Source organism: Capsicum annuum, chromosome 10, assembly GCF_002878395.1.
Source record: "Capsicum annuum cultivar UCD-10X-F1 chromosome 10, UCD10Xv1.1, whole genome shotgun sequence".
NCBI lineage: Eukaryota > Viridiplantae > Streptophyta > Magnoliopsida > Solanales > Solanaceae > Capsicum > Capsicum annuum.
Window position 1 is genome coordinate 155,039,435 of NC_061120.1, and position 16,105 is coordinate 155,055,539.

Sequence of the window (16,105 nt, forward strand, 5' to 3'; positions counted from 1 at the left end):
GATACTTCATCAAAGTTATCACCTAAAAGACTGATTCATATGAGTGAGTAGGGGATTATTAGTTTGGCTTAGAAAAATTTACTTTCTGGGGTGAAACAAACAAATGTGAAGAAGTATGTTAATTTCTTACCTAGTAAATAGAAAAAAGGTTTCTTTTCAGAGTCATCGACCTTAAAAAAAACTTGATTTGCTAGAGCTGGTACATTGTGATTTATGTGGTCCTTTTAAAGTAAGGCCTCATGGTGGTGCATATTTTTCATGGCCCGAGGCTACCCCCTAGTCGTAACATAGTGCTTAAGGCCACAAGTGACCCCAAGCTAACCCATGATCAAGTACTTGCCGTGAGCACTGAATGAAATGATGATAAAATATAATATGCAGAAATTGAACTGAAATAAATACCAATATGTCTGAATTACTGATAAATAAAACTGAAAATAAATCTGAATATCTGAATATCTAGTCTGAATATCTAAAATCCTATAAGACATAAGGAGTTGATGAGACTAACCTCCAAGTAACTCTAACTGACTGAACATAAATTAAAATGTTGAAAGTACTGCAAATATCCCGTCGGATGAGGACTTACCACTATTGTTGCTCAGAGAAACTGAGCTGACTAAGGGAAATCAGGGAACTAAGTGTTCGAACCTATATTGTGAAATCAATATAGCATACAATAAAGTATATGATCAGTAATTTGAATGTACTGATATGTGAGATAAGGACTAACTAAAAATACATATGGATACTGAACATGGATGCATGGACATATAAAAACAATACAAGACCAAGTAAAATATTTATTAAGATAATTTGTAAAACTAACTGACTGAATAGTTGATAAACTAAATACTTGGTCATGCAAACCTATACTGATATAACTTGAGTATTGAACTAAAACTATAAGAGCTGTCATGTAATTGACATGCCCCAATCTGAGCTAATCAAGGTCCAACCTGTAACCCTTTTTGGAAGGGTGCCAGTACATTATGATGGGTGCTAACATTTGCTATGTGGATCCACTAAACTGGTGTCCCAAAGGACTAGAGAGCTACCCTCTACTAACAGGTGCGCCTAAGAGAGTGTCAACCCTTATCTGGTAGGAAAACCTCTTAAAACTTACACTAGCTACATAGTTCTGGAACTTAGGGACTGCTAAGAAAGGTCACACCTTTTACTATTAGGTGAGCTCCCATCCCTGGGTTCACCCAATGCTAAATTCTACTCCCAACTAAAGTGACAATAGTTCTGACTCATGTTAACTAGACATCACAACTGATAATGCTCATCATGATCATAGTAAACTGAGTATGATAATAGAATCATGATTTTACTGGCGTATTACTTGAAAGTCTAAAATATATGTAACACATAGGTATCAGGTATTCATAACGTACTATCACTGAATAATATTTTAAGTACGATAACATCATTTAAAACAATGGTAGAAGGTCATGATTAGAGACCTAAAACATAATACATCTCATTAAACTGATAAAATCCATGAATTTAAATATGGGGATGTGATAAACTTGGGAGGACAACATGCTCACATGGTTTAATTCTTAACTTGATAACATAGTGTCAACTGAATATGATAGGTGATTGAAATATAAATCGTGTAATAACATAATTCACATGGGAAACATATTTGCATAACTTGAATTTGAAGCTACTAAGAAAACATAGATTAAATCATGATTAACAGTGATATTTTCATAAAAGAGGATAAGAAGTTCATACTTGAACAAAAAGGGAATTTGGGACACAATGGGTGGAAGGAACCTGTAAAGCCCCAAATCAGATACCCAGAATACTACACAGTTCTAATGACCCCAAAGGATCACAAGATAACCCATGACTGATATCTGTACCTTTATACTGCATAAAATACTAAATAATGCAAAAACGTGAACTGAAAGGTCGTAAGGTTCAAAACTGAACATAATATGAATAATATAACATCTGTGTGGGGTAATAGGATACCCAAAACAAAAATTAAAAATACTAAAGTATAAAACATGATAGTCTAGAAAGCCTCTAACTGACTGAACTATCTGAGTAAGAAGCTGATGGGATATGTCCCCAACTAACTCCAAATAATAAACTAATTAATGAGATAATAGGGAATAATCATGTTCTCGAAAGATGAGGACTCACTTCTAACTTTGTCTGCGGATATCTGGAATCTACTATTGCTCTGGGGATCGTGTCTCTGAAGCTATGGTATAAGACACCATAGCGCAAATACGTCAGTACTTTGAATGTATTGGTATGCATGTGAGGTAGGATGAATTCATGGGGTTCATATGTATGAACAATATTAATAATTGACTAACAATCATGAGTGTGAGAATACATGTATGAGACACAACAACTGACACCAATACTGTGATAACATGGTTACTAAATCTGAATATAACTGCTAACATAAGTGACTGTATCTGACATTTCTAAATCTGATGGAACTATCTGAGTTTCGTACTGTGTCTGAGTTGACTGTATCTAACAGTCCTTAATTCTAAAGAAATATCTGAGTTATTTTATTGAGACTGATATTGAGACTATGGGAGGTAGTCATCTAACCAACATAACTTAATGATACATTATAGCTAAATTGGGGTCAATCTATGCCCTGACTGAAAGGGTGTCAATACCGCACCACTAGTAAGGACAACATGTGAGTGACCCTAATATAACAGGTAACTCTAGTGAGAATGGTGGGAATCCTCATATAGCAGGCTAAGCCACCTTATCAACCCTCATATAGCAGGCTATGATGTTTCAACCTATGCTGGCTACATAGTTTTGGAACGCAAAGATTGCTTCTAAGAATCACACCCTCATATAATAGGTGAGTTCCCATCCTTAGGTTCACTCGGTGCTAATTTATACTCCCATCTAAATAGACACTGAACATAATTTACTGAACTGAACATGGACTGAGTTACTAAATTTTGTTGACTGATGGAATTTTACTGATATCTGACAACTGACTAAGTTCATGAGATCATAGAGATTTCTTGAGTCATAAGACTGTCTGAAGTCTAAGGATTCATAGCTTGACTGAGAGTATCGTGAAAACATAACATGGCTCTAGGCACACAACTAACATTTCGGGTACAAGTACCCCCAGGACTCGATGGAAGGAAAACAAACCAAGCATAACTTACTTGAAAAGATAACTAACATTATAATCCATAATACATTTGTAGAAGCATTCCATCAAAACATGTGATAGGCATAACTTTTACATACATGGGAATTTCATGATATCATACTAGTTGGGCATTGTTCCTTCATCTAGGCATTTAATAAAACACATGGTAGGCATATTACATGTAGACAACATTATACAATAATTAATCATCATGATTCATCTCTAATTTTATCATCCTAGGGTTTATTCAAAGGTTTACATAAATATACATCTATACAAATCAATTCCACATAAAATTGAGCACCTAACATGGATTTGAATTCAATTGATCATTCTTAACATACACAAAACAAACCCAACAAGAAATTCATAAAGAAATCCATAAACTTAAACGTAGAAAAAAAGATTCTTGGGCTTTATGGATGAAGGGAGTCCATGAATGAACACTACGCATACCTTAGTTCGTGATTTCGTGAAGATTGATGTATAAAATTTCTTGGAATTGGATCTTCTACAAAAACCCTAGCTTGTTCTTAAGAGATTTTTGAGAGAAGAGAGTGTATTTTGGGTGAAAAGTGGCTGAATCACGTGTTAAAGGGCTTAAATAGGGGTGGGAAGTTGACCCTTTTAACCTTGGATGAATCATTTAATTTCAGTAAAATTTCCCGAATTGGACCCTTGGCGTGACACAGCGCTATCGCACTGTGTCACTGGATTTAGACAATTGGGAAATTAAGGGATGGCGCAACGCAGATCCATCACATTACCCCTTTTTTTGCGACCTGAAACTTTGATGCGACACAAAGGAAATTGCGCTAAGACATTGTAAAAGGATAATTCTAAATTTGGGTACTGGCGCGACTAGCCATAACCGCGGACCCCTACAAAAATTGGCCAAATGCCATTTCCTCTTGTGGCGCGGTGCACCACTAACTAATATGGTGCTGTATATGATGGAAACTTGAAATAGTTGTAACTTCTGACCCGGTTATTATATTTGGGCGAATCTTATATAGATGGAAAGCTTATTGAATTTGCCACATAAAAAAGTGAAAATCTTGAAAATTCCTCATGGAATAGTCATCATTCAATTTATAAGCTAATACTAGGCATTCTTGGGATGAAATTAGCTAGAAAAAAGTATAGGGTATTATAATATCTCCCTCCTGAGAGCATTCATCCTCGAATGAGACTGACTGAGAGGGGAGAAAAGACAACTAATATATATGTTGAACATGAACTGAGTTACTAAATTCTGTTGACTGATGGAATATTATTGATATCTGAAAACTAATGGGTCACCTATGTTTTTCTTGAGCAAAGATACATGAAAGTCTGGATGAACTGAGGCTATATTTGAAGAAAATTTAAGCAATAGGCTACCTTGCCAAAGCGACTGAGAATCTTGATGGGACCAACATATCGGGGACTGAGCTTTCCCTTCTTGCCGAATCTCTTCACTCCCTTCTTGGGACAGATCTCTAGATAGACATGATCACCAATCTCAAACTCGAGATCTTTTCTACAAACATCTGCATAAGACTTCTATTGGCTCTTAGCAGCCCAGAGTCTTTCTCTATCAATCGGACTTTTTCTAAGGCATCGAATACTAAGTCAAGCCCTATAACTGAGGCCTCACTAACTTTATAGTAACCAATTGGAGATCTACATCTCCTATTGTAGTGAGATTCGAATGAAGCTATATGAATACGGGAATGATAGTTGTTGTTGTATGCAAACTCAATCAAAGGTAAGTGGTCATCCCAACTTCCCTTAAAATCAATTTCATACGCCCTTAGCATATCTTCTAACGTCTCACTGGTCCTTTCTGCTTGATCATCTGTTTACGGATGAAAGGCTATACTAAGATAAACTTGGGTACCAATACCCTTTTGGAATGATTTCTAGAAATAAGAGGTGAACTGGGTACCTCTATCTGAGATAATGGACAATCGAACACCATGCAATCTAACTAACTCCTTGATGTAGAGTTTGGTGTAATCTCAACTAAATAAAAGGTCTAAACTGGAAGGAAATGAGTTGATTTGGTCATTTTATCTACAATGACCTAGACTGAATTATGCTGATGATGAGTTTGAGGCAAACACATCATGAAATCTATGTTCACAATATCCCACTTCCAAGTAGGAATACTGAACTCCTGCATAGACCCACTAGGCTTCAGATGCTCTACCTTAACTTGCTAACATATAGAGAACTTAGCCACAAACTCTGCAATGTCTCTCTTCATCCCACACCACCAATGTATTTTCCATATGTCGCGGGACATCTTTATGCACCCTGGATAAATAGAGTAGTGTGCACCATGCGCTTCTGCAAGAATTCACTACCTTAAGTCATCTACACCTGGAACACAGAGATGACCTTGATAACGCAAAACACCATCTCCCCCTTGGGAGAATATCTCTACTTTCTGATCCTGAATTGACTCTTTCAACTTGACAAGGCTAGGATCTCTATCTTGCTTTTCTTTCACCTCAAAAACTAGAGATGATTCTGAACTACTCTAAACCCGTATATCACCCTAATCTATATCGACTAAGGGAACACCCAGTCTGGTAAGCTGATGTACTTCTTAAGCTAACTTCTTCTTACTGTCTTCAAAATAAGAAACACTACCCACGGATAGTCTTCTAAGAGCATCAGCCACTACGTTGGCCTTTCCCAAATGATAAAAGACACTCATGTCATAATATTTCAAGAGCTCTAACCATCTTCTTTGATGAAGATTGAGATCTTTTTGAGAAAATACAACTGAAGACTTTTATGAACAGTGAACACATCTACATGAACACCGTATAGATAATGCTTCCAAATCTTCATGGCAAAGACTATGACTGCTAACTCAAAATCATGAGTAGGATAATTCTTCTCATGAGGCTTAAGCTGTCTAGAGGCGTAGGGTATGACCTTATTATGATGCATGAGGACAATTCCCAAACCTACTCTGGATGCATCAGAATACACTACAAAACCATCTGGACCATCTGGAAGAATTAATAATGGAGCTGAGGTGAGTCGAGTCTTCAACTCCTGAAAACTCTTCTCGCAAGGATCTGACCACTAAACTTGACTTTATTCTGTGTTAATCTTGACATAGGGGATTAAATAGAAAAAAATACCTCAAAAAATCATCTGTAATAGTCATCCAAAACCCAAGAAACTTATGATATTTGATGGAGAGATAGGGTGAGGCCAGTTTCTTACTGCTTTGGTCTTTTGAGGATCCACTCTAATACTATCACCAGAAATGATATGACCAAGGAATTCTACTGACCTTGGCCAAAATTTCCACTTACTGAATTTGGAGAATAGCTGATGATCTCTGAGAGTCTGAAGTAATGTTTTAAGATGGTCTGCATAATCATGCTCACTATGGGAATACACCAGAATATCTTCTATGAAGACTATGACAAATATGTCCAAGTACTACTTGGACACACGGTTCATCAAGTCCATAAAAGCTGCTGGGGCATTGGTAAGACCAAAGGACATAACTAAGAATTTGAAGTGACCATACTGAGTATGGAAAGCTATTTTTGAAATGTCACATTCTCTAACTCTAGCTGATGATAGCTAGATCTGAGGTCTATCTTAGAGAACTAACTAGAACCCTAAAGTTGATCAAACAAGCCATCAATTCTAGGAAGAGGTTACTTGTTCTTAACCATCACCTTATGGAGTTGATGGTAGTCTACAAACATCTTAAGAGAACCATCTTTCTTGCGCACGAATAATAATGGAGTGCCCTACGAGGAAATGCTGAGCCTGATGAATCCCTTATCTAAGAGATCCTTCAATTGTTCTTTTAGTTTTTTGAGTTATTCTAGTGCCATTCTATATGGTGGAATAGATATAGGCTGAGTATTTGGAAGTAGATTAATACTGAAGTCTATTTCTCTTTTGGGAGGAATTCCTGGAAGATATTTGGGAAAGAAATCTGGATATTCACCTACAACTGGAACTGATTCAAGGCTGGGAGTTTTAGAACTAGTGTTCTTAACTTGAACAAGATGATAGACACATCCTTTAGATATTATTTTCTTTGCTCGAAGGTAGGAAACAAGATGACCCCTGAAAGCGGATACACTACCCTTACACTCAAGAATGGGTTCATTTGGGAACTTAAATAGGACTATTCTATTTCTGCAGTCGACTGTGGTTTAGCAGGTATGAAGCCAATCCATGCCGAGAATGATGTTAAATTTAGTCATATCTAATTCGACTAAGTCTGCTGAAGTGATTTTTTGAAATATCATAACCGGGCAGTTCCTGTATACCTACTGGGCTATGATGGTTTTACCCACTGGGGTAGATACTGAAAGGGGCTCTGCTAGGATTTCGGGATTGATTCCAAAATCTGCTGCTATATAGGGAGTAACAAAAGACAAAGAAGCTCCTGGATCTGGAAAACCGTAAACATGCACATAAAAGATCTGTAACGTACCGTAACTACATCAGGAGAATTTTCCTAATCCTGTCAGGACTGAAGAGCATAGAGACGATTTGGGCATTGCCCACTAGTAGCACTGGTCATGGCACCTTACTAATTTGGGTGACTGGACTGAGCTGAGGAGTGATTCTATTGACCTTGAGTACCTGGCTGAGGACAGTCTCTAACTCTGTGGTCTGGCTTGCCACATCTGAAACAATAAAAACTGTAAGCTTTGCAAATAACCTGATAGTGCTTGCCACCAGTCTAGCAAAGAGGATAGGTGTGAGCACTGATAACGCTGCCCTAGGACTTAGAGCCTAGCGCTCTATCTTTATTACCATCTATGGATTTAGGAATTGGAGCACTAGCTGAAGAAGGAGCTGGAACTGATGACTTAAGATGAAACTGTGAATGGTTTCCTCTTTCTGACATAGGCTGACCAAAGTTGAAGCTACCTATCTTCGCTCTCTTATACTGCTTCTCCCTCATCTTAATCTTCTGCTCCTCTATCTGTTAAGCATGAGTCATGAGCCTGGCTAAATTCATGCATTATTCAGCATGGCGAATCTATACTCATTAACCATGCTATCATTTATCCATGAAATAAACTTACTCATCTTCGCTATTCTGTTTGCAACCACATGAGGGGCATATTTGGCTAATTGAGTAAACTTAAGAAAATACTCTTTCCCTGTCATATTGCCCTGCTTGAGGTTGATGAATTCTAGTACCTTAGCTTTTCTAAGATCTAGGGGAAAGAATCTATCAAGGAATGCTGAAGCAAACTCCTCCCACTCAACTGACCCTACATCGTCTGCCCTCTCTGACTTTTACTACTTGAACCAAGTATGAGCCACATCCTGTACTGATATACAGCTAGCTCAGCACTCTCACTAGAAGTAACCCCCATTATGTCAGTAACTTTTTGCACCTAATCTAGGAATTCCTGAGGATCCTTATCTATCTTAGACCTGAAAAAGGATGTAGGATTTATTCAGGCAAAATCCTGAATCCTGGCTGCAGCTGAATTGGCCACTGGTTTGGCTGGAACGACAACTGGTCATTCATTCTGAACTATAACTGAGTTTGCAAGAATAGTAAAGGTAGCTAGAAACTTGCATCAAAAACATATTTGCCCAAAGGATCTTCGAGCTGAGGGGCTGACAGATTTCCGTTTCATCTTTTAGGAGGCATGTTTTGTAAAAGAAAGAAAGAATAGATTAGACTGAGAGATTGACTTGAGATTATTGTTACTGGCATGACATAACTACTAAAAGAGGGGAAACTTTTCCTAAAACATCTTATAGCCTCTTGTACATAAATGTGGCTCGCAACACACCCATGTACAGGACTCTACTAGATGCAGCTTTCAAACTTCCTAGGACTCTATTTAACCTTAGGCTCTAATACCAAGTTTGTAACGCCCCAAATTTGATACCCAAAATGCTACACAGTGCTCATGACCTGAAGGATCACAAGCTAACCCATGACTGATATCTGTACCTGTATACTGCATAAAATACTAAATAAAGTAGAAACATGAACTAAAAGGCCGTAAAGTTCAAAATTGAACATAATATGAATAATATATCATCTGTGTAGGGTAATATAATACCCTAAACTAAAACTAAAAATACTAAAGTCTGAAACATGATAGTCTAGAAAGCCTCTAAGTAACTGAACTATTTGAGTAAGGAGCTAATGGGACATATCCCCAACCTACTCCAACTAATAAAATAATTAATGAGATAATAGGGAATAATTATGTCCTCAAAAGATGAGTAATCACTTCTAACTCTATCTGCGGATATCTGGAATCTACTATTGCTCTGGGGATCGTGTCTCTGAACCTATGGTATAAGACACCATAGTGCAAATGCATCAGTACTTTGAATGTACTTGGATGCATGTGAGGTAAGCTGAATGCATTGGGATTCATATGCATGACCAATAATAATAACTGACTAACTATTATGAGTGTGAGAATACATGCATGAGACACAAAATCTGACACTAATACTGTGATAACATGATTACTGAATCTAAATATAACTGATAACATGAGTGGCTATATCTGACAGTCCTGAATCTGATATAACTATCTGAGTTCCGTACTGTGTCTGAGTTGACTAAATCTGACAGTCCTGAATTCAAAAGAACTATCTGAGTTCTTTTACTGAGATTGATACTGAGACTGTGGGAGGTATTCATCTAATTAACATGCCCCAAATGATGCATTATAGCTGAATTAGGGTCCAATATATGCCCTAATTAGAAGGGTGTCACTACCGCGCCACTGGTAAGGACAACATGTGAGTGACCCTAATATAATGGGTAACTCTAGTGAGAATGGTGGGAACCTTCATATAGCAGGCTAAGCTACCTCATCTACCCTCATATAACAGGCTATAATGTCTCAACCTATGCTGGCTACATAGTTCTGGAATGCAAGGATTGCTTCTAAGAATCACACCCTCATATAACAGCTGAGTTCCCATTCTAGTATTCACTCGGTGCTAATTTCTACTCCCATATGAATAGAAACTAAACATAATTTACTAAACTGAACATGGATTGAGTTACTAAATTCTATTGACTAACGGAATATTATTGATATCTGACAACTAATGGTCACCTATGCACTTCTTGAGTAAAGATACATGAAAGACTGGATGGACTGAGGCTATATCTTAAGGAAATTCAAGCAATAGGCTACCTTGCCAAAGCGACAGAGAATCTTGAAGGGACCAATATATCGAGGACTGAGCTTTCCCTTCTTGCCGAATCTCTTCACTCCCTTCATGGGAGAGATCTTTAGATAGACATGATAACCAATCTCAAACTCGAGATCTTTTCTACAAACATCTGCATAAGACTTCTATCGACTCTTAGCAGCCCGGAGTCTTTCTCTATCAACTGGAATTTTTCTAAGGCATCGAATACTAATTCAAGCCCTATAACTGAGGCCTCACTAACTTTAAACTAACCAATTAGAGATCTACATCTCCTATTGTAGAGAGATTCGAATGGAGCCATATGAATACTGGAATGATAGCTTTTGTTGTATGCAAACTCAATCAAAGGTAAGTGGTCATCCCAACTTCCCTTAAAATCAATTTCATACACCCTTAGCATATCTTATAACGTCTCACTGGTCCTTTCTGCTTGACCATCTGTTTGGGGATAAAAGGCTATGCTAAGATAAATTTAGGTATCAAGACCCTTTTAGAATGATTTCTAGAAATAACAGGTGAACTGGGTACCTCTATCTGAAATAATGGACAATGGAACACCGTGCAATCTAGCAACTCCTTGATGTAGAGTTTGGTGTTATCCTCAATTGAATAAAAGGTCTGAACTAGAAGGAAATGAGTTGATTTGGTCATTTTATCTACAATGACCTAGACTGAATCATGCTGATGACGAGTTTGAGGCAAACCCATCATGAAATCTATGTTCACAACATCCCACTTCCAAGTAGGAATACTAAACTCCTGCATAGACCCACTAGGCTTCGGATGCTCTATCTTAACTTGCTAACATATAGAGAACTTAGCCACAAACTCTGCAATGTCTCTCTTTATCCCACTCCACCAATAGATTTTTCGCAAGTCGCGGTACATCTTTGTACCCCCTGGATGAATAGAGTAGCGTGCACCATGCGCTTCTGCAAGAATTCACTACCTTAAGGCATCTACACCTGCAATACAGAGATGACCTTGATAATGCAAAACACCATCTCCCCCTTAGGAGAAAACCTCTACTTTCTGATCCTGAATTGACTCTTTCAACTTGACAAGGCTAGGATCTCTATCGTGCTTTTCTTTCACCTCAAACACTAGAGATGATTCTGAACTATTCTGAACCCGTATATCAACCTCATCTGTTTCGACTAAGGGAACACCCATTCTGGTAAGATGATGTACTTCCTAAGCTAACTTCTTCTTACTGTCTTCAAAATAAGAAACACTACCCATGGATAGTCTTCTGAGAGCATCAGCCACTACGTTGGCCCTGCTCAAATGATAAAAGACGCTCATGTCATAATCTTTCAAGAGCTCTAACCACCTTCTTTGATGAAGATTGAGATCTTTTTAAGAAAATACAACTAAAGACTTTTATAAACAGTGAACACATCTACATGAACACCGTATAGATAATGCCTCCAAATCTTTATGGCAACGACTATGACTGCTAACTCAAAATCATGAGTAGGATAATTCTTCTCATGAGGCTTAAGCTGTCTAGAGGCGTAGGCTATAAACTTACCATGATGCATGAGTACAAAACAAAAAAAAAACCAAAACCTACTCTGGATGCATCAGAATAGACTACAAAACCATCTGGACCATCTGGAAGAATTAATATTGGAGCTGAGGTGAGTCGAGTCTTCAACTCCTGAAAACTCTTCTCGCAAGGATCTGACCACTAAAATTGACTTTATTCTGTGTTAATCTTGACATAGGGGATTAAATAGAAAAAAATACCTCAAAAAACCATCTGTAATAGTCATCCAAAACCTAAGAAACTCATGATATTTGATAGAGAGATAGGGCGAGGCCAGTTTCTTACTGCTTTGGTCTTTTGAGGATCCACTCTAATACTATCACCAGAAATGATATGACCAACGAATGCTACTGACCTTGGGAAAAATTTCCACTTACTGAATTTGGAGAATAGATGATGATCTCTGAGATTCTGAAGTAATGTTTTAAGATGGTCTGTATAATCATGCTCACTATGGGAATACACCAGAATATCTTCTATGAAGACTATGACAAATATGTCCAAGTACTACTTGGACACACGGTTCATCAAGTCCATAAAAGCTGCTGGGGCATTAGTAAGACCAAAGGACATAACTAAGAATTCGAAGTGACCATAATGAGTATAGAAAGCTATTTTTGAAATGTCACATTCTCTAACTCTAGCTGATGATAGCTAGATCTGAGGTCTATCTTAGAGAACTAACTAAAACCCTAAAGTTGATCAAACAAGCCATCAATTCTGGGAAGAGGATACTTGTTCTTAATTGTGACCTTATGGAGTTGACGGTAGTCTACACACATCCTAAAAGAACCATCTTTCTTGTGCACGAATAATACTGGAGCGCCCCACGGGGAAATGCTGAGCCTGATGAATCCCTTATCTAAGAGATCCTTCAATTGTTCTTTTAGTTCTTTGAGTTCTGCTGGTGCCATTCTGTATGGTGGAATAGATATAGGCTGAGTATTTAGAAGTAGATTCATACCGAAGTCTATTTCTCTTTTGGGAGGAGTTCTTGGAAGATATTTTGGAAAGACATCTGAATATTCACCTACAACTAGAACTGATTCAAGACTGGCAGTTTTAGAACTAGTGTCCTTAACTCGAACAAGATGATAGACACATTCTTTAGATATCATTTTCTTTGCTCGAAGGTAGGAAATAAGCTGACCCCTGAAAGCGGATACACTACCCTTTCACTCAAGGGTGGGTTCATTTGGGAACTAAAACTGAACTATTCTATTTTTGTAGTCGACTGTGGCATAGTAGGTATGAAGCCAATCCATGTCGAGAATAATGTTAAATTTAGTCATCTCTAATTCGACTAAGTCTGCTGAAGTGACTTTCTGAAATATCATAACCGGGCAGTTCTTATATACCCACTGGGCTATGATGGTTTTACCCACAGGGGTAGATACTGAAAAGGGCTCTTCTAGGATTTCGGGATTGATTCCAAAATCTCTTGCTATATAGAGAGTAACAAAAGACAAAGAACCTCCTGGATCTAGCAAAGTGTAAACATGCACATGAAAGATCTGTAATGTACCATAACTACATTAGGAGAATTTTCCTAATCCTGTCAGGACTGAAGAGCATAGAGACGATTTGGGCATTGCCCACTAGTAGCACTAGTCATGGCACCTTACTGATTTGGGTGACTGGACTGAGCTAAGGAGTGATTCTATTGACCCTGAGGACCTGGATGAGGATAATTTCTAACTCTGTGGACTGGCTTGCCACATCTGAAATAATAACCACTGTCAGCTTTGCAAATACCCTGATGGTGCTTGCTATAAGTCTAGCAAAGAGGATAGGTGCGAGCACTGATAACGCTGCCCTGTGACTTAGAGCCTAGCGGTCTATCTTTATTACCATCTATGGACTTAGGAATTGGAGCAATGGCTGAAGAAGGAGCTGGAACTGATGACTTAAGATGAAACTGTGAATGGTTTCCTCTTTCTGACATAGGCTGACCAAAGTTGAAACTACCTATCTTCTCTGTTTTATTCTGCTTCTCCCTCATCATAATCTTTTGCTCCTCTATCTGCTGAGCATGAGTTATGAGCCTAGCTATATTCATGCATTATTCAGCATGGCGGATCTACACTTATTAACCATGTTATCATTTACCCCATAAATAAACTTACTCATCTTAGCGATGCTGTTTGCAACCACATGAGGGGCATATTTGGCTAATTGAGTAAACTTAAGAAAATACTCTTTCACTATTATATTGCCATGCCTAAGGTTGATGAATTCTAGTACCTTAGCTTTTTAAGCTCTAGAGGAAAGAATCTATCAAGGAATGCTGAAGCAAACTCCTCTCACTCAACTGACCCTACATAGTCTGTCCTCTCTGAATTCCACTACTTGAACCAAGTATGAGCCACATCCTGTACTGATATGTAGCTAACTCAACACTCTCACTAGAATTAACCCCCATTATGTCAGTAACTTTCTGCACCTGATCTAGGAATTCCTGAGGATCCTTATCTATCTTAGACCTGAGAAAGGATGAAAGATTTATTTAGGCGAAATCCTGAATCCTGGCTGCAGCTGAATTGGCCACTGGTTTGGCCGGTACGATAGCTGGTCATTCATTCTGGACAACAACTAAGTTAGCAAGAATAGTAAATGCAGCTAGGAACTTAAATGAGAAATATGTTTGCCCAAAGGATCTTCGGGCTGAGGGGCTGACAGATTTTCGTTTCATCTTTTAGGAGGCATATTTTTTAGAAGAAAGGAAGAATAGATTAGACTGAGAGATTGAATTGAGATTATTATTACTGTCATGACATAAATACTAAAAGAGAGGAAACTTTTCCTAAGACATCTTATAGCCTCTTGTACATAAATGTGGCTCGCAACACACCCATGAACAAGACTCTACTAGATACAACTTTCAAACTTCCTAGGACTCTATTTAACCTTAGGCTCTAATACCAAGTTTTTAACGCCCCAAATCTGATACCCGAAATTCTACACAGTGCTCATGACCTAAAGGACCACAAGCTAACCTATGACTTATATCTGTACCTGTATACTGCATAAAATACTAAATAAAGTAGAAACATGAACTAAAAGGCCGTAAGGTTCAAAACTGAATATAATATGAATAATATAACATCTGTGTAGGGTAATATAATACCCTAAACTAAAACTAAAAATACTGAAGTCTGAAACATAATAGTCTAGAAAGCCTCTAACTAACTGAACTATCTGAGTAAGGAGCTAATGAGACATATCCCCAACTAACTCCAACTAATAAACTAATTAATGAGATAATAGGGAATAATTATGTCCTCAAAAGATGAGTATTCACTTCTAACTCTATTTGCAGATACCTGGAATCTACTATTGCACTGGGGATCGTGTCTCTGAACCTATGGTATAAGACACCATAGCGCAAATGCATCAGTACTTTGAATGTACTAGCATGCATGTAAGGTAGGCTTAATGCATGGGATTTATATTCATGACCAATAATAATAACTGACTAACTCTTATGAGCGTGAGAATACATGTATGAGACACTAAAACTAACACTAATACTGTGATAACATGATTACTATATCTGAATATAACTGATAAGATGAGTGACTATATCTGATAGTCCTGAATCTGATATAACTATCTGAGTTCCTTACTGTGTCTAAGTTGACTAAATCTGACAGTCCTGAATTCAAAAGAACTATCTGAGTTCTTTTACTGAGATAGATACTGAGACTGTGGGAGGTAGTCATCTAATTAACATGACACAAATGATGCATTATAGTTGAATTGGCGTCCAATATATGCCCTGATTGGAAGGGTGTCAATACCGCGCCACTGGTAAGGACAATATGTGAGTGACCCTAATATAATAGGTAACTCTAGTGAGAATGGTGGGAACCCTCATATAGTAGGCTAAGCCACCTCATCTACCCTCATATAACAGGCTATAAAGTCTCAAACTATGCTGGCTACATAGTTCTGGAATGCAAGGATTGCTTCTAAGAATCACACCCTCATATAACAGGTGAGTTCCCATTCTATGTTCACTCGGTGCTAATTTCTACTCCCATATGAATAGACACTGAACACAATTTACTAAACTGAACATGGAATGAGTTACTAAATTCTGCTGACTGATGGAATATTATTGATATCTGATAACTGACTGAGTTTATGAGATCATAGAGATTTCCTGCGTCATAAGACTGTCTGAAGTCTAAGGATTC